At 37.0% G+C, this 20,244-nt stretch overlaps 1 protein-coding gene across 2 annotated transcripts in view; it reads left to right on the top strand.

Annotated features, from left to right (window-relative positions):
* The window catches only part of LOC137395315 (uncharacterized), a 45,852-nt gene that overhangs the window by 22,733 nt on the left and 2,875 nt on the right, over window positions 1–20,244 (top strand). Inside the window, exon 3 of one of the 2 annotated variants that reach the window (XM_068082212.1) lies at window positions 12,734–12,798. The exons of the other annotated variant lie outside the window; for it this stretch is intronic. The gene's annotated coding sequence lies outside the window, so the exon portion shown is untranslated. The remainder of the gene's footprint in view (window positions 1–12,733; window positions 12,799–20,244) is intronic. 2 annotated transcript variants of the gene reach the window in all.

Raw genomic sequence — 20,244 nt, 5'->3', positions numbered from 1 at the left:
GGAAGTTACATTGAAATCTCACTGTGCCACCAGTATAAAAAGTACTACATGGCATGGATCTCTATTAAATTTTAAGCGAGCTGAGTGATTGGCTGATAATTGTACAGTAAGGGTTAGTTATTGTGGTTTAATATGTTTTAGCTCGGCTTTTATCGCAACTATGTTGCTTTTTACTATTTTCGCAAGTCGCAAAAATCTGATCCTTCGCTGATAATGGTAAATAATACCTTGCATGCAGTTGTTGACAAAATTTTATACGTAGCCAAAAGAGCAAAGGGGTTCCCCACGTGTCTTTTTTTACACGTACCCTGTTAGTGATACACACATTGTGCCTGTGCCGGATGCCAGTTGGCCAGTGCGGTCCAATGGCATTCTAGAATACTGTTCTGTTTGCATGACATGATCAGTTGGGTGAGCTAATCTTGCTCATACCTGAGCCTTCCATTTAACCTTTAGATAAATCATTGCTACCAAATAAAAGCATTTCAAGTCTTGACTAGCGACTAGACGTGAAGCTTTAGGGCTGCAGGGTTGATCAGAGGTCTTTTGGAGCTCTGAATTTCTACCATATCTGAAAAAGCCTGGCAGTACCGGGTTGACTCACGAAGCTGACCCTATTAGACAATCAGCGAACATCCAGTATGGCCACGCATATGTGCCATTCAATATGCGTCCATATTATACTCAGTTTTAAAGAATTGTCATGTAGCATATTAAATCTGAATTTCTCTCCTACATTTAATAATTTATGCATATAGAGATTAACTAGTCATCAACCTTACTATTTTCAAGACTCTTGCAAAGCAAACCCATGCTATGCAGCCCTCTGGCTCATGCTGCAGCCCGCCATATTTCTGTCAGCTACAGTACAATTGTCAAGGCTAAATCAGGTGGGTGGTTAGTTATAATTATCAGGCAGTTGATTTCCTGCTCAATGCACTTACATTGTAGAGACTGCCTCAGCTGTTCTATAGCTGATTATTGATCGGTAATGCGGTGCTTGCGAATGGCATGCGATTGTTTGCATTTGCTTGGTCTTGCTCGCTTGCATAACAGGCGCATGCTAGCCTCTAGCTTTCACGAATTTGTTGCTTTCCTTCTCCGATCTTGCACTTGCGATGAGTTTATAGCGGCTAAGGTAAGGATGTCATCCTCGGGTGCAGTTTTAATACTCAGGATTGATGATACAGTTGGTGTGTGTCATCTAGCTTTTAGTCAGTCGCTTATGAGCAAATTGATGGTGGAATGCAGTTCAAGCCTTAAATCAGTACCATGTAAATCCGGGTTTTTTGTGGTTTTTGGATTATAATATTTAAAATCGCCTATATTTACCGCTTTCTTCTTTTCAAGTTCATTTAACTGAACTGTACGGAAAAGGTCTGCAAGTGCTTGCAGGTACTTGCATATGCTCACTGGAATTCATTGTGTCAGAAGATTATTTCATTACCGGTCAAGTCATCATAGGATATACAAGGGTTACTCTAAGCAACCGTCACCAATTTTATAGCTGTTATAGTGTTCTGCTACCAGGTGATTAGAAGAATCAGACTTGTTCATTCATTGGTTTGGTGCTGCGATTATAGAGTAGTGCTGGTTCTGTTCTGCAGGTTTAGTTGCGATGCTTGAGGGTTTCTCATCATGTTGTCTCTCACACTGGTTCAGCCCAAGGTCTGATCAAGTTCACAATAGTCCTGCTGAGTAAGAGAGCTACGACTAAGAATGACTTGATGTTAAAGCTGTGCAGTAAATTTTAAGTATCAGTTTTTGTATATCTGTTACCTTTCAATTTCCTTAGACTTCAGCTCTGTTTCAGGTGAATATAATTAGTTATTTCATAAACAGTGTTAGAGATAGGAGCTGAGAGTTGTTTATCATAGTGAAAGGTCAAATATAGTTCAACAGTTTTGAACTCTTTGTGCACAGTTGTTTGCTTTGCATTTCGGGCAAAATGTTCAATTTTATGTGAACTTGTTGGCAAATCAGGCTCGGTTTGGTGACCTTTTGTACGCCACTTAGAAAGGAGTGAGTCACATGTATTTTTTTCACGCATTTTGAATACTCCTTTGATATACCCTCTTCTGTCTTCCGGCAGTGTCATGTATCTGGTTAGGCTGAGCCATGCCAACCATTACTCATTCACTCACTCATTTGCTCATTCCTTACCGATTAAAAGGGAATCATAGGAGCTTTGACAATAGTAAGTGTGCATCAGAACTCCTACTACAGTAGCCTATACAGGCTTGTAGAGGTTTTGTGCGGCTCTCGCTCTTGCACTCTGATGCTTGGTCAGTCTAGCATAATCAGTTCATTTTAGGTCTAGTGAGTACATTTTAGGCGTGTGATTGAAATTGCGTGAAGGTTCGATATGCATATGATATCATTTGTTATCGTACTGCAAATGACACGAGCAAATTGTTCAGCAGCTTTTGTTCCTCAACAGGCATTCATGAATATAAGAGGCAGCCATACAACGTTGTACAACATCCCCATGGTGAGGTTAATGTACTATTTGCCCTTGGGGGCAAGCTGATCTTTTTAGGGCAAATTACATTATCCTTGATGAATACCTGGAGAGTGTTGGTTCGAAATAGCCTTGATAGTTTTAGTTTTGCTGCTTTATTTCTATCTTCCTTTAGGTATAGTAGGTAACTTATTCAAATTACATGTCAGTGTTTCTGCAAAGGTTTTTAATTGATAGTATTTTCTTATCCCACATCTACCTCATCGCAAAGTAAGTATGTCAATTTGAGAACATAATTTTATGATTAGACCTTTTTATTTACCTAGCCTGCGCCACTAGCATAAGCAAGTAGGTACCTAGAAAAGCTTATCATAGTCAAGATTGAATCAGGTAGTAGATAAAATCGTAGGCATTTAAACCAGGGTCTCATTAGTTGATCTCTAAATAGGAAAATGAGGCTGAAGTACAGCCTCATTCGCATTGGCTGTCATTCAAACGCAGTACTTACAGAACATGAACATGGGTGTAATAAACAATCCGTTTTTTACATGATGCTGACCCAGGGGGTTAACTCTCAACTTCTATTTCCAAGGGCTCGACGAAAAAAAGCACATTTTAGGAGTGTTTTTGGTGGCCTGACACTCTAGAGTGTTTTTATAAAAAGGGTATGATTTTTAGTTTGGTACATGAATACCCCTTGTCACACAGTGGAAAGGGGTATTCATGAGCAAGAAAGGGGCAATTAATCTGTAGTGATGAAGTGATAAGGGGTAGTTTTTTATTAGTGTGTAAGTCAGTGGAAAGGGTGCATTTTATAACATCTCAGACTAGCCCTTGGGGATGAATAGAAGAGAGTGAGCCTCCTGGGGATGCCGATAAGTAAGTCGAGTTTGGGCAAAACTTCGTTGTCCTGCTTGACCAATGATAATGGATCCAAATAACTTAAAACCTTATTTAACAGTTACCAATATTTTAGCAAATTGAGTTTTCTACATTTTATAGTCTGCCAAGACCAAACAAGTTATGCACTCATTTTAACACTACGTCAGTCAAGTAGCGCATTTGGCAAATCAGTGTTCACATAGGTTTCCCAAATATATATCTATATTTAATGCAATCTCTGTGTGTATATTGACCAGTACTGTTCGAACTACTGTTTATTTTGACATTATTGACCAGGTAAATGCAATCTGGTTGCGAGAATAAAAGATTAATTTCGAAGAGATTGTATGACCTTGCAAACACAAGTTTTGTGGTAAAACTTGTGTTAGGCAGTCTACCCAAGCGCTAACAAGTTGGAACATAACTTGGCAAAATCATCGTGTCAAGTAGATGTGAACGGGTGTGAATGGCATCCATTGTGATCTAGGCTTGAAGCTATGAGAAGACCTTTGCTAATTTTCAGTGTGTCAACTTGGATGAGCAATTATCATGGTCATTGAAGGCATGAGTCAGGTTATTGCCCTTGAAGACAGCTTCGGCGAGAATTACAAGATTTCTTTGTGGTTTATGGCTATAGTAAGTATGAGGAAGACCAGTGGTTTTATTTTGCAACTCTTAGCTAAAGACCTGATCTGGGCGTATTCAACAGGCAGACAGTTCCTTATGCATCTCATATACAATGTGACCTGTCTAGTAGTAAGTTAGTAATTGTTGGTATGCCCTGACTTCCTTTCTAATCGCTTGTCTCTAGCGTTTCTCCACCGGTCATAATAGTTGATAAAGAGGAGTAGGTGGTTGTCATGGTAACATCTCAATTCTAAGGCTTACAGTCCCTGTCGTTTTATCCTTGACACCTTCCATCATGTTTGGTTATACAGCGTATGCATCTTGTTTAGTCTCAGTGTCTTCCTTGCATTACTATTAAAAGAGCTGCTTCTTGGAAAGGGCTAAACTACTTCAAGATGCATTTGGTAAGTTCTTGATAAGTGATTATTGACCAAGAAGGATTGGCTTGTTTGCTTGGGTGTAACCAGCTAATGTTAGCCTTAGAGCAACAGACTGTCATCATTTGCTATCAGTCAATATCTTCAATTTGTTATGATCCTTGTCCCTCTATCCGATCTTGTCCCTCTATCCGGCCAGATTGTAATTCTTGGCTGGCGCAAAAATATTTTGTTTCGTCAGCTATCACCTGTTCCTGTGTTGATATAAAAATGTGAGGCTTGCTGTTGTCACACTTTCTTTTGCAAGGTACATGTGGGAGAAAGTATTGTCTATGCATGGTGACTGTTTGTAGTCGAGGAAAGTTTTCAGATACACAAGCTCCAAGCATCTCGGAAAGTGACTGAGGATGTTGTACTTCATTCTCAGTTCCTATGTAGCGCGTTTGTGCTAAGCTATTTAACTTGCAGTGCTGAGGTTTTCACACAGTTAGGTATACCTACCATCATTATTATCAGGAAGTATTTGACTCTTGTCAAGGAACTCTCCTGTTTCTTGACATGTTTGTAAAATGTATAGCTGAGTGGATCTTACTCAGCGAGTACTTTCTTTTCTTGAGATCGCAAAGCCGCGAGTCCTTCAGGTTTCACGGAGACTCGACATAAAATCTTAAAATATTACATAAAACAAAACAGATATGATAAGAAAACATTTGGTTTATGACAAATGCGGCTTACGGTATAATTGTTAGCAGTATTCTTTCTATGGGACTTTGTCCTGATTCTTGACTACCCTAGGACACTTATATTTCGCTAGTATTTAGTTTCGTGAGTAGCACACAGAATAAAATTTCGCTGCAACTTAATTTCGCGGCTCTGATGAGTGCGAAAATATAGTGATGTGAAAATAAATGCAGTGGAAAAAACAGATTACATTCCTCAGGTCCAGTTTGCTAATAAAAAAAAAATTCAATTTGGGACTAGTTCGTATTTGTAAACCACAGGTTGAAATGTGTGGGTGAGATCGGCAATTCATATGGATCACTTGCTGCCATTTGTTTTTTAGACTATCAATGACGTCTAGGTTCCTACCGCTGTGACTTTCACATTCGAATCCCAAGAAAAAGAAAATAGATAGGTAGCAACCAACTTTACAACCAAAACTGTATAACCCTTACGCTGCCATAAACGCATTTATGCGTTTTCTAGGGGCCACTGCCATAAACGCATTTTGCGACTTTCTCAGCAATTGTCTGGTAACCTGATTTTATTATTTGTTGACCACATAACCCACGGTCTTTAAGTGTTTTATGAAATTGACTGTGTTGTCCGAAGATTTCTCTATAAAATCAGCCTAAAACAACGAAGCAATTTTAAACTTTTGTTTGAGAATTGCTAATCTAAAAACGAACATTTTTCTGTGAGTTCATTAACTACCCCGCGCGAGTCATAAAACAGGTAATTAGTTGTGGATGACATAATAGCCAATTTAGATTTTCATGATTATACAGATAATTAAAGTAGAACTTGAAAAAATACTGTATACATATCATGAAGCAATATCGGCAATTTCGGTAAAATGGCTGGCACTAGGCCGGTAGCTAATTTGTACATGGTTGGCAGTGGAAAAGATAATGTGGTTAGACCTGATGAGGGTTGATATTGTTTTTGGTTGGTAATAAAATTCATCACTACAATAATTATTCTGCAATTTTATGACTTCACCTACCAGACTTTCATCCTCATCAGTTACAAATTCGGTGACTAAACTGATATAATCTTAATTTGCTTTGCCATGCTGCTCAGTCGGTGTATTAGCTATAATGAGTGTACTAGAAATTTCCCATTGATCCCAACCACAGACGAAAATTGCCTGCATTTCTAATATGACGATTTTATTGTGAATATCAATGAACAAAGCTATTTAACTTCGCGTTTTCGCTCGTTCGTTATGATAGTTTAGTTTCGCTCATTAAATTTTCGCGAGAGGATGACACCGCGAAAACGCGAAAGTTAGATGCCGCGAATACATAAGTGTCCTAGGGTATTAAGGATTTGAAGAAGCCAAAAGATTTTGGTCTTCTCCAAGTCTCAGAAACCTTAACTGAAATCGAAAGTCATTTGCCGGTCAGTAATTTCTACATGGTCATGGATTGTTCATACATTTACCATTGTATACAGATTTGAAGTGCAAATCTGTTGCCAGTTTGAAGTGCATAATTAAATGATTATGCATAAGGATTGATCCAATCTATTTTTCTGTTATTGCATAAACAACCACACTCTTTATAGGCCAATATATATCCTCGGATGAAAAATCGATCTAGAACGATTCGATTCGCAGATCCATTGAGCCGGAGTTCTAAGTACAGAAAGTGAGAGAAAAATTGTTTGCTACACTTGTCTTCGAAGTTATAAAAGCTTTTGTGAATCTCTTACGAAAAAGAGATTTGAAAAAAGCGATTGGAGTGTAACGGCATAGTGACTCTGATTGTTTCCTATTAATACCCTTTTGGACAGGAGTTCACCTTTACGTTTCACAATTGTTGGTAAAAATAAAATACCTAGCTCACGTTCTAAGAACCCATTTGCTAGAATTTCATTTACTGCAAACGTCCTGGCCTTACTGATGTTACAAAACTGCCTGATAATAGTTAGAGCAAAGGAGCGTGCCAATTAACCTTTCTCACATGTATGGAGTCACTCATGGCTCACTAATTCTGGTATGAGCCAGAAAACTGTCACAAGCCAAGAGTAGGCCAGAACATTTGTTGAACAATGTTCTTGTCGTAATCAAGGTGAATCCTGCGAACAATCAAGACTAGGTTTTTTCTCTTTCAAGGTAGTTGTACGCTTTGTCATTTTATTTTCTGGTTTTGGTGATGGGCTGATGATGGGCAATACTCTGGCGCCGGACTAGTATAGCAAAGGTCGATCGATCTGTGTGAGACAACCATTGGAACCGTTCTTGTTCCATTGATAGGCATGGTAGTTATCGGTGGAACAAGTGATGACCATGCCCACTGCTTTGTCACAACTTGTATAATTGATCTACATTCGATAGACAACTTCTACCTCATTGTCTATGGCTCTTTTGTCAGCCATTGATTTTGTGTAGGCAGTTAATTAGCCTATGGTATCCATTGCTAGCTGTTGGCTCCCGTTTATTTGCATGTCACCTAGGACAAAGCTACTAGCTCAACAGATCGTGTGGGCTGGAGCAAAGTTGGCTATTTGAACTGGATTCTGTATTGAATATTAATAGCAATTGACAAAATTATCTTCTATAAGAATCGATAATGCATAGATAGCAAATACAGCAGAAATGAAAAACTCTCCCTTGCCATATTTCATATCATTTTACATGCCTCCCAGGTTAACCAGTTTATAGGGAGCTTAAAGCATTCACAATCCGTCAATAGTAATTGAAATATGAAGCTGTTTTTTACCTTCTTATTCATCTAGCTGTAAATACAACACAACTCATGCAAAACCATAAGACAATGATAGCTCATCAGTTCCTTGCAGACAGCCGTAGTTTCTTGGAAATAGGTTCAATGTTTCCCATTAATACCTGGTCACAGTAGTTGGATGTATTATCTGGGCAATGTTTGCCCTTCAGCTGAAAGCATTGCCTTGGGTAGTTGCATGGAATGGTTAAATACCCTTTTCGGTCATACGGTCATTGCCATAGTTGTCTTATAATTGTTTCCAGTAAAATTTCTGAAACACAGAAAGTATATTTAGTGGTAAAAGAATTAGCTGATGAGACAGTGAGGGTAAGTTAGGAAAAGGCATTGTTTACCTTACCTGTGTTCACAGGTCTAACCTGTGTTCACAGGTCTAACCTAGTGGTGATGCCATCAAAAGCAAATGCCTACATTGGTGCCGAAGCAAATAAAATAAACCTGTGTAGTCCGGTCCATCCCTAGACAGTTCTAGTTAAGCCTGGTTCCCATATATGCCGCAAAGCACAGGCGACAGCACCGCAGGCTATTGGGGTGAAATTTGAACCTACACGCCTGGTACCGCCGAGTACCACCTGTAGTTGCTGGCAGTCAACACAAGAGTTTATCGCTGTTCAAATTTCGTGAAGAACCGTAGACAAAACCTTCCTGAAATGCACTGTGCAGGTGAAGGTCACCATTATCGAAATGGCATGGTGAGCGAACATTTTTATGCGGTTATTAGCGATGCAGCTTTATGTGAACAGAAGCCGCCGAGTCTAGCATCGCAAGAGTGTTGCCGCGCAAGATTACCGTCGGGGTCTCGCAATTGATATGGGAACCAGGCTTTACATGGCTATCACTATAAGTCTGTGAGGCACTAGTCTGTCACAGTTTTGGTTTGTTTATATATGGAATTGAGTTAAACCACCAGAATTGGAATGTTAGTGTCTTAGAGTTCTTCAGTTGGTATGCATCTGAGAACTCTGTTAGTGGCTGTATCATCTCTGCTCGAAATCAAATTATTTTAGCTTTTTGGCAAGCTCATACTAATCAGGAAAACAAAACTAACACCAAGTGAAACATATTTTAAACTAATTTATACTGGTAATATCGCTTCAATATCAAATGATAACCAAAGTTTTGCAATGCATTCTTAAAACTAAGACCACTATGCCATCAGTCATTATTATGTTTCAACATTTGTGTATGGAAATTTGTTATATAAAGTTGGCATACTATCATACGGCATATTGTTAGGTATACCACCACCTTTTTAAAACTTGGTATATACGCTTTGTTAGCAGCTAGATATTGTACAATCCCTAACAATATTTCTACCACACTAGTAACCTCTGGAAAATAACTAGGACCAATGAAATATGGAGCAGGAATACAAAAAAAAACATTTAAAAACATAAGAATAAATTATCATTTTAATATATCAATGTTGTGAAACTCATCTCCCTAGCCATTTCTGCCACAAATTCTGCATCTCAACAAAATGAGTTGGTTCCTACTGACAGATCTATTATTAAATTGGTCTGCGCTGAGCTGACAGCGTTGATAGTTCTCAACAGATGGTCTCACAGGCTTGTTTGATGCCTTGGAGAAGGAGCTTGTGTTCTTTCAAGGCCAGCTTAGTAGCAATTCCAGTAACTGTAACTAACAAATAAATTAGAGATGGGTCAAAATGGCACTCGGTATGACATTTAATAGTTTATTCCATGCCGTGAACCCACAACTTGACAGATGATTGGGCTTGAAATGATGGATAATCTAGTAGTCCTATGCTTGGCTTTCTCTTGTTTTTATGAAGGGCTCAGTTGGCTAGTCATCTTTTTTTTGGACTTATCTAAGACTTAGCAATATCTAGGTTAAGGGAGGTCCAAATTGGAGATGCATATGTTGAATAGAGTAAGTTTGCCAACAAAAAATCCGTTGACCTCATGAACATGTTCTGGGTGTAAATTGTTTCCCCATCTTCATTCTTGGCAGTCAGTTGCTAGTTTTCAGTTTAAAAAAAGACTGCTAGTATGCAGACTGAATAAAAAAGAGTTCATTCTTGTATACTCAGTAAATTAGCATCTGGTCACAAATAATGAATTAGAATAATAAGCTAATAAAAATATGAGCTGGTATTGAACATGAGCAAACATGAGCCTCACAAACACAAGGAATTAGGTAGGATGCTGATAGATCCTTCAATTGGGCTGAATGCAGTTGCTATGTCTTATAGAGTAACCATTATGAGACAGTCATTTCTAATTCGCCTTGAAACCTATATTATTAGCTTTGTTAATTTTATTAAAAACAATGTCTTATACACTTAATTTCTTTTCAGTTTGTCAAATTTATGGGATTCCTTGCTATTTTTGATTAACCTTATTCGTTTTATCTGTTTTTGTCTTATATTTCTTTGTCAACTTTATCTACGGTAGCTGTACAAGTTTGAAAATTTATATTTTTTAGTAATTTTAAGCTGATGTTGCGAATAAAGACTACATTCAATTCGCTGTATTGAGTAATTTTCAAGTACATTCTATAATGAAAAATAGATCTATCTTTTCGTCGATTGATAGCCAAATAAATAGTCATTTGCAAATTTGTGCAACTGGGAGCTTTTGTCTCATTCTTTTATTAAATGTTCTACTAATTTAGATTATTTCTATAAATAAGAGGCAACACGAGCTTGTATAATTTGCAAATCCTTGTTAATGTGTATTTAAATCCAGGTCTAGGGGCTAAAAATCTTTTATAAGTCATTAATAGACTATCTTCTATATATATATATACATATATATGTCCAAGTGTGTATATAATGTCGTGTGTCCAGTTATAGCGGTAAAATACGCACGCTTGCTAGCGTTCGGATTGAAAAAACTGCTTTGCACTGGAATTGAATTCGAAAGCACCAGTTTTGTAGACAGGCATGCTATTCGTTACACCGCGTTGCCATACTGTAGACATACTTATTACATCTGCTGATATTTAATGGCGCATAGGACTGCCAGTATACTAGAAGAAAACTATGTGCCCAAGCTTCCCCAACATGCTATAAATCTGTACATATTTCTCAGTTTGTTTGTATGTGTATAGTTCCAGCTACAACACTAAAAATCTTGGGATAATTAATCCGTAGCGCAGAAGATTTGATCTCGGACCTTCTGGTTCGCCAGTCCGACGCCTTACCAATTCAGCCTTGATGTATTCATTAGGCGCTATACGTCGCTATATAGGAGCAAATATGCTACCGTCACGACGCAAAGTAATGGTGTAGCGTCATGAGAAGCGGTAGCTCTTATTAGTTAGCTTACTCAAATTATCCATTGGCAATGTGCCAGGCTAATGGCAAATGGCAGACAACTCTCATTACCTCTCATTGTTTTTAAGCTGATTGTTAATACCTGTTGCCCGGTTAGCACAGCTAGTATATGTATATATAGCATAAACTTAATTAAAATTACAGTGGTCATACGACATTAATTCGTTCCGATATTGGTATCGCAAGGCGGCAATGTCGTATGGAAGGGTATAGAAACCTATAGCAATTAGCTAATGGAAACACTCCCTGGTAAAAAGCTTTATATATTGGCTATAATTTTATATACGTATTTTATATATATTGAAAATTAGTAACAAAATAGTATATTAACCCTAGTAGCTATATAGTCACCTACAGTAACTTTAATATATTTAGTAGTTATGATCTGCTAATGGTTCTGGTTATGATTTTGACTTCTTCCTTCAACATTTTTATTAATCTTATGACCCATGGCTAACAAATTAAAGTTATATATGTACATTGAATTAAATTTTATTGTAGATAATATATTAAACGCTAAAATGTACAATAAGTTTTCACTTTTGCTTATTTACTACTAATTTGCGTGTCCCTCACGCAATATCAAGCATTTATGAAACACGAAGAATGCTGGAACACAGAGAGAATGAACATCGCATCTCTTTCGGGCATTCTGGGCGGGATTTTGGTGAATAGCAGTGGGCATCTTCGTTATTCCTACCAATTCGGCACACTGACTGCCACGTTTTATTTTGAGAGACGTTTTTGTTGATGTTACATTGCAAAAAAATACCTTAATGAGAGGACGAGAAACATCGTGTTCCACATCTTATGGCAAAAACTGTAAAACAGGGACATCGTAACCCGGGAGTGCAATGTATAGCATACGCAAAAATAAACAAACACCTTCATTTAAAAATTAGATAGGTAAATGTTGTATATGTTGATGAAAAATTAATTTTCTGTGCAAAAACTTTTTTATTATCCGTGCAATGCCAGGCATTCAGCTTAGTATTTAATAAAGCTGAAACTGCTATTTTCTGCTCAAACCGAATCGCAGAAGAGGCTATATGAAGATAATTCCAACCTACTTCAACTACCGTAGTTCTAGTCTATTATCCTTGCAGGTAAATCATTAGAATAGCGTAACCGTCAACTCTTCTGGTAGTACTGCATTCATGGTCCAGGCGAGTCCAGTCAGCAAGTTAAGTACTTGTTAAGTGTGTCAAGAACTTAGGTATAAACTTAGTTTCATAATAGTACAATCATAGTTACACGCCCTTTTTAGTACTATTTTAGTACTGGGTTTAAGGTCACACCTAGCTGAGTTCTTATCATAAATCAATTAATTTGATGCAAAGCGCTGAATACTGGTCATCCCTAGACACTTTCATCCCTGCTAGTGACTGCTACGATGGCCGGGACATGACCCTGACCTGTGTGATAGCATTTATTGACTCACCTTTATCAGTGTCAGTGTTGATCTTTTTAACAAACTCAGTCTTTATCGTAACTTTGCATCAGCGAGGGCTGAGTTCAATTATTACTTGTCTTTAAGAGGTGATTGTTTCAAATGGCCAGTGCAGTAGTGTGAGGTCTGTGAGGTCTGTGATTTAGCTTCTTATTTTTAATGTTGTAGGTCTTATGTCCTTTGAAGAACTTACCTTTCAAGACTAAGTGCATTTAGCTTCACACTATTTACAGGTGAATTTTACAGTTACTCTTACATCTCGGTATTAGATTATATCATTCTACATCTTATATATATCATTATTTTGTGAAACACTGATTGTTAACTTGCCCTTTTATAAGCAACAGGAATCTTATCTCTGGGCTTGACCAATTATCTCCTATGGCTTTCAATCATTCAAGTGCACTTCAATCTCATGTACGATTTTACTGCATTCTATGGCCTGCTTCATAAGCTAAAATCCTCATATTGGATACACTAACTACAGTGTAATTTGTGTAATTTTTTATCGGTTTAGAGGCATAGCTATTTCCTTAATAAATAATGCATGTAAGTACACAGCAATAAAACAAATGCTCTGTATAAAACATACATATGTCATAAAAAGTAAAAAGGTAATTTCAATAAAAAGCTTTGTTAGTTAACCTCAAGTTCCATGTGCACTAGCTGATAATCTGTTAAGTTTTTGGCTGATTTTTACTTGATTTTTAAATGAGCATATCAACCGATCAACACTGCCAATCTATATACAATCAAACATGGATAACTTGTTCTAGGATAGCTCGCACACATGGTTAACTCGAATGGTTTTGTTTGGTCCGTTCCCACGCAATGATAAATTGCTTCAGATAACTCGACCTCAAATTCGCTAACTCGAACAGTTTTATGCCCAACGGCTACTGAGACGGTTGTTATTGCTTTAGAATATCACTTTATTTCAAGCCATAGAAATAGACCTCAACTTTTAGTAGTTCATAGGCGTCGTTGTTACCATCATCGGCAAAATATTTTTCCTCTATCCAAAGGATCAATGCGCATAACCCCACTTGTATTGCACATAAAAAGCTAGCTTTGGCTGCAAACCGTAGCGAATATATCATTGAGTGCAATTAGCTTCTATGCAAAATTGCTAAATATAGATATAAAATAAAAATAGTTCTTCAACTTTAGAATGAAATGAAAATTAAAAATGCCAACAAATTGCAAAGGACACAGGCTATAATATCATCACAGGTCAATTGCAAGCAATAAATATCAACTGGTAGAGATATTTCTCAGTTTCTTGATGCATATTTATTAAGAGATCTTTGATTTCTTTGATTAAGAGATTTGACAAGTTAAAGGAAAGTTAACAAAATTATTTATTGCATTCAAAATGTTTAATATCAGTCCACCGGAAAAAAAGGGCAAAATATAGGCGACTTTCGCTTCGCCCGTAATAGGGCTAAACCTATCTTGCAAAAATCCTGACGAGCTATTTGAAAAATAAACCGCCAGCCTCTATTTGAACGCCACCTCCAATTGACCGCCACCATAGAGGAGAGGTTAAAAAATAGAGCGCCATGGCGTTCGATTAGAGGTTTTACTGTATGTGTGTGCATGTGGCGTAGGTCGAGGTAGTGATAAAGATATGCAGTAATTACTAGTTACTTTGTTATACTGGCTCTTGAATCATGCTCATGAAACTACAGTAATCTCTTACTTTTCCTGGTTGATCGGGACTAGCAGCCTCCACGATAAGTGAAAATCTCCGAAATAGAAACTGATAAACTTTTATCTAATGAAGTCACTGTTTTATTACTAATCATGATCATTTTTCTCTTTTGCTTTTAAGGGCATTTAAGAGGCATAATGAAGGGTATCATAAGCGCATCGCTCTTTTACACTTTACAAAACGTAACAAGAAAACTGCGAACTACGACGACTGCTTTCACCATGATGCTCACTGAGGGATCTCTCTGAGTATGAAAAAGGTTTATTTTTGTTTTTTTATTTTTGTTTTTTTATTTTGTTGATTTGTAATAAATTATTTTTCCCCTGTGAAGTACGGAAGCCGCAAAAGTTGAAGCGTGAACTAGCAAGGGATTACTATACTGTTTCAGGAAACTTCAAACCTAGTCTGCTGGAGACAGGCCCGTATTCCCTGGGGCGGCTGACCGGCTGAGCCGCCCCAACTTTTTAGGAATTTTTTGCGGCTAACTATAGTCAAACTCGGAGAACTCGCCCTCGGATAAAATGTAACGAACACTTGGTTAACTCGAACGGATTTGTTTGGTCCGTTCCCACGCAATGATAAACTGCTTTAGATAACTTGACCTCAACATTACATCGAACAGTTATTTGCCCAACGGCTACCGAAACGGTTGTTATCGCTGTAGAATATCACTTTATTCCAAGCCATAGAGATAAACGTTAACTTTTAATAGCTCTTGGGCGTCATTTTTATCATGATCGGCAAAATATTTTTGTTAACGACTTTTATAAAGGTTTGCAAAAGGTCAAGTTTTACCAAACATCTGTTTGACAATGGCCCAACGAAAGCGTAAAAACCTTCGGATGAACTTAAAATAAAATCGGCAAAATTGATCTTTGTTGAAACGCTCAAAAGAAAAAATATGTCTTTTTTCCGAGTGTTTCAACTGCGGTCAAGTTTAGCTTAATTTAATCTGAAAACGTCCTGGTAGTCACATCACCTAAAACAAACAAATCTCAAATAATAGAAAAAATGTTTATACTTTCCGATAAAATCTTTTCAAACTTTACGTGAGATGCCCGGTTGAGGCTCTACATGAAAGAAACCTGTTGAGGGGGCTGATACCGCCCCTCCAAACCCCTAGATGCTCATAACTAGTCGCCTAACATTAGCCACCCCAATTTGTAACCAGGGAATACAGGCATGGCTGGAGATAATTCTGGTTGTAGAGTTCAATGCTTGCCCAAATGTTACATCGTATATTCAGCAGTAGTTAAAGAATGTACTTATGTTGATGGCAAAGTCTGCGTATTCTACAAAATATTTCTTTCGATAGGTAATTTGATGCTAATCAAAGGTAATTTCTTGGGGGAAAATTTTAGTCTAATTTCAAGATGCGAACTCGCTTCATCCTGTGGTGTAATCAAGCTCATATATCAATCATCTTGTATGCCGATCAAATTAATCCTATTTAAAATAACTCTTATTGGATTAGTTGGTTCCAGACTTGAAAAATAATCCTGTTATTACTGTAAGTTATAGAAATAAGTATGTTGTTACATAATAAATACTTGCATATTTAACTTTTAACTTGAACTTAACGCTTTTAATTTAATCAGTTTTTTGTTTTGCATTTTTAATTACATTTTCATCGATTTCACTAAGAGGCCTTTTGAACACAAACCCATTTTCGGTTCAAATTGTCTCACAGTATTTATGACTCTTAAAGCCACTCTGAAGTTTTTCAATTATTTTTGTTATATGTTTATTCCTTCATTCTTCTCATCACTATCTTTGGTACTTGCTACCTTCTTCATGCTCGTGCTGGCATAAAAAACTTTTACCTTAATTCGCTATTTTAGTAGATGAAAATAGAGCACTCAATGCAAAACAAACGGGTAACGTACATTCGTGTCTTGTTCATCGGTCACCAAAACAATGTTTCTCATCTCACATTTTTGGTTTCATGACAAACAAAATTTGGCTCATTTCATGGCTCTTAAAAACTGGTACGTCGGGCTGCTTTTAATTAAGGTAAGGTTTGACTTTATTTAAGATGCTCTGACATTCAACACCAACACCATTCTTGTTACTAGTATAATTATCGGTGGATTGTTTTCTTATGTAAATGTTTTGTACTGTTGTCTATCATTGCGAACAGGATTGTGTCGCTATTACAATGCCTCAAAAATCAGCAGTTTCATATTATATGTATTTTAGTTTTATCGAATTTTATGAAACTACATATTTACTAAAGCTTCACACGTGAAATCTCCCCTTTTAGTGTCGTTAAAATATGAATATTTCAGTTTTCGCTGTACGCATGAAGTGTGACATTCTCAATCTGATTAGAATCTGTGGCAGCGGTGTGAGAAAAATCCATAATTGGTTTTGGCATAAATGCAAGAAATTATCATTGTATAAAGCTGTTTAAGTCTTGGTGTTACCCTTATAAGGTCATAGCAATTAGGTAGTTACGCTATACACAACATAAGCAACCTGCTAGGACATTAACACAGGCACAACACTTAACCGAGATATATTTTCATAGTGTCAGATGAAGCATTTCCCAAATTTTTTTATTTTCCCAAAATTGCTGAAGCCTGAGTCAGCCAATTATGATTTAACCACCAGTCGTCTCCTAGCGTATCAAATCTCTTTTGTTGGTTGGCACAACCTTTTTGCTATCGGCGTTATCCCCTTCTTTTGAAAAAAGAGTGTCAATTGTTAGGCAAAATAAGTAAGCAATGTTTTGGGTAAGCCTTGTTGCTGAGACCTTCTAAGCTATAAAGGAAGTTAAACTCTTGTTCTCACACCCTCATACCTGCTTTTAATTTTGAAGCTTTCGATGAAATCTGAAGACTTGTCTTTTGTTTCATTAACGGTTTTTATAAAAAATTTTATTAATATTTTACTGAACTATTTGCTTTCATCGTCACTTGCAGGCATCAACTAAACGGTATTTCTATGATATGCTTTAGAGTTTAACTTGTTAATTTTCCAGTGTCATTCTTTCTCATTTACCGCTAGCGTTGCAAGAAACTATCAAAAACAATTGGTCACCAAGCTACCTGTGTGTCACCAGGCCATGTGTTTGTGTGCGTGCGTGCGTGCGTGTGTGTGTGTGTCACACTAGCTAGGAGGGCTAGTAGGAGGGCTAGCTGACGGTGTAACCTCTCCCCAATCACCATTGGTACCAAGTAGACACTGTTCATGATTGGATTTTGATCGATTTCATCAACAATCAGTGTTACAGCAGAATAAAATTATAAAATGTAGTAGTTGGTCTGTTTCACTTCATAAGATAATCGGATTTACTGTTTGTGTCGCCTTTTTGCTGTGAATAGTGTTGAGAGGCTAACTCCTAGTTTATGAGTATTAATGTTTTATCATCATAAACATATAGCTACTATTCATGACAAACTTTTCAATAATATCGCTAAATCGTAGAATTGTGTCGACTAGTTCATAGTGTTTCACAAGATACATTAGGCCTATTTGAACCAGTTCCATGTTGTCATATTCTAGCTGTTGATGAACACCTGACTAATAACCGTAAATTCAACACTAAAGCTGTATGGAGTCCACTAGCGTGAATTGCTGAATTCACTGAAATAAATACAGATTCATCTTGCTCTCTCATTTCTTAGTTTTATGCTGTATAAAACATTTTATATAACTGAAACTTCTAATTGCCATATTAAATGTTTTGCAACGATTTGGTCACTTTGTAGAAACATTGGGTTAGTATTTCAGAACCAACTTTTCATGAGCAGGGCTGGTCTTTAGACCAGCATATAAATTATTTTGACCTGTTATTGATCTTTGCTGGCACAATATCAGTCCATGGATATATTTTTGTTGATCTTCTGGTGTATCGTGGTCAATGACTACGAGTTATTTGGTTGGGTGGTTTTCTCATTGCTTGCTTGATTTTCGTTGGAATTCGAGTAGGCCTATCCTCACTATTGCCCAATAGTTTCAACTGGTGCGTACAATATCTGAATGGCTTTCTGGCTCAAGCCTCTGCTAAGCAGTTTTACGACGCCCACTTCTTGTATGAATGTCTAGTTAGGGTGGTTTCCAACCTGCTATTAAGGAGATTTATGCGAAATATTTTAAATTCCGGTCCTTCATCAGTGACATCAAACCTACCCACATGCCTTTATCTTCATGATGAATAGGCAGAAAGCCTTAGACCACTGCCAACACATCCCAGTTGGTTTGATAAAAAAAATCTACTCGGCAACCGATATATATGATGTCATCAGTTTTTATACCATTCAGCTAGCTTATATAGCAACCCATAGAATGTCACATTAATTTAGACCTTGGCCATGGCTGCATGCAAGCTGCTATAATTTACTTCTAAATTGTCATAGATCCCTAAATACAAAAGTTGGAAAGCTGAGAAATTCTCTACAGGCTGATATGATTTGCTTGCTGTTAATATATGAAGATCTTATAATCTGATCTGCAACTTGTTGGAGCTATGAATTTTTCTTAACATTCTAAATTGGAATGCATTTGTTGGCTTCTATAAATATATTTAATAATGTTGTATACAAACGTATTGCACTAATTCATATGTTTGCTACAGTTTGCAGCACAAACTGGCTTTTATGTGTAATAAAAGATGAGTTATAAGCCTCGATTCCTCGCAAGCCCAGTTTAGATTACTGCATTGGGTTACTGAAGTATATACTTCATGTCTGCAAATTTGCATGTTACGTTATATTATTCAATCAACTGTTACAAATAGATTTTAAAAACCAAGTGACACACATTTGTAGTAAATGCCAAAACTAAAATAAAAACATTTTAAAAAATTGTTCAGCATAGTTAGCTTCTTCACCTCAGCTACCGGTCGCGGTCTGACTGAACCTTTTACTTTGACTCGTTTCAACTTCTTCTGGTTTTTCAGTTTCTTCATCGGTATCTTTCAACCTTAACATTCTTTATCGCTGATTAATCAGTCGCCATCACCGTTTAAACGAATTCTTTTAGCTAACAAGAACTTCTATGTGTAGTCATCTTTAATACATTTCATGGAACGGAAGAAAAACTATTATTAAGGCTCACTGTCTGCACAGGTGTGCTTAGGATAAATATTAGCCTTACAATAGTAGTACAGGCCGCACTATATTTACTCAAGGTTATAGTTGCTATAACAAAAATTTATTTATGATTAAAAGATTTTTAAAAAGGTCTATGAAAAAGTGAATTCACGCAGGCCCTGACGGGATTGGTACGCTAGACACAATCGTTTTCCCCGATATAGTCAGTCATAATTAGACTAGCTCCATTTTTCTATCATGGCCTCTATGCACTGTCCATCTTCTGTGTCCCCAAAGCTATACATTAATTCGGCTGTGACAGTAAAAACAAACGTGGTCGGATGATTAATCCTTTATTTAGTTTTTTTACACACTAGTCACTTTTTATACATTTAGCTTTTCATTTTTTTTGCCATTAGTAATATGTGTACATATACTTTCATTTCGCTTAATGCTAATAGTAACTGTCTGAAGTATCTATCGCTAAGGTCTGTAGGCTGTGGTTGGCATTAAACGAAATACATTGTATTGTTATAAGCACCTTGGCTGCCACATACACCAGCCTTGATATACGAAGCAACTATCAGAATAGATTAACTCCTGTCATGTCATGACAAATTTGAGGAATTCTTATAGCTGCTCACTAGTTCTTCAAAAAAGTGCTAGCAGTTTGTAAACTTCATCTAAAGCTAGAAATGTATATGGAACCGTATTTCTGAAAGCTAGACATCGTGCGCCAGGTTCAGTTGTATGTCTTACAGCGATTCTCAATATCTAAACATAGAGCACATGTTAACAGGGCTGCATATGCTGTGGGAAGTACATGTAGATATGAGTTTATTATTGTTTGTATGGAATTGAGTAGACATTGTAGAATTAATGTAGCCGGAACTCTCTCCTATTTCTTGCCCTTTGTTGCAATACCCGTA

Source organism: Watersipora subatra, chromosome 4 (assembly GCF_963576615.1).
Source record: "Watersipora subatra chromosome 4, tzWatSuba1.1, whole genome shotgun sequence".
NCBI classification, from domain to species: Eukaryota; Metazoa; Bryozoa; class Gymnolaemata; order Cheilostomatida; family Watersiporidae; genus Watersipora; species Watersipora subatra.
This window is presented reverse-complemented; position numbering and strand designations above follow the sequence as displayed.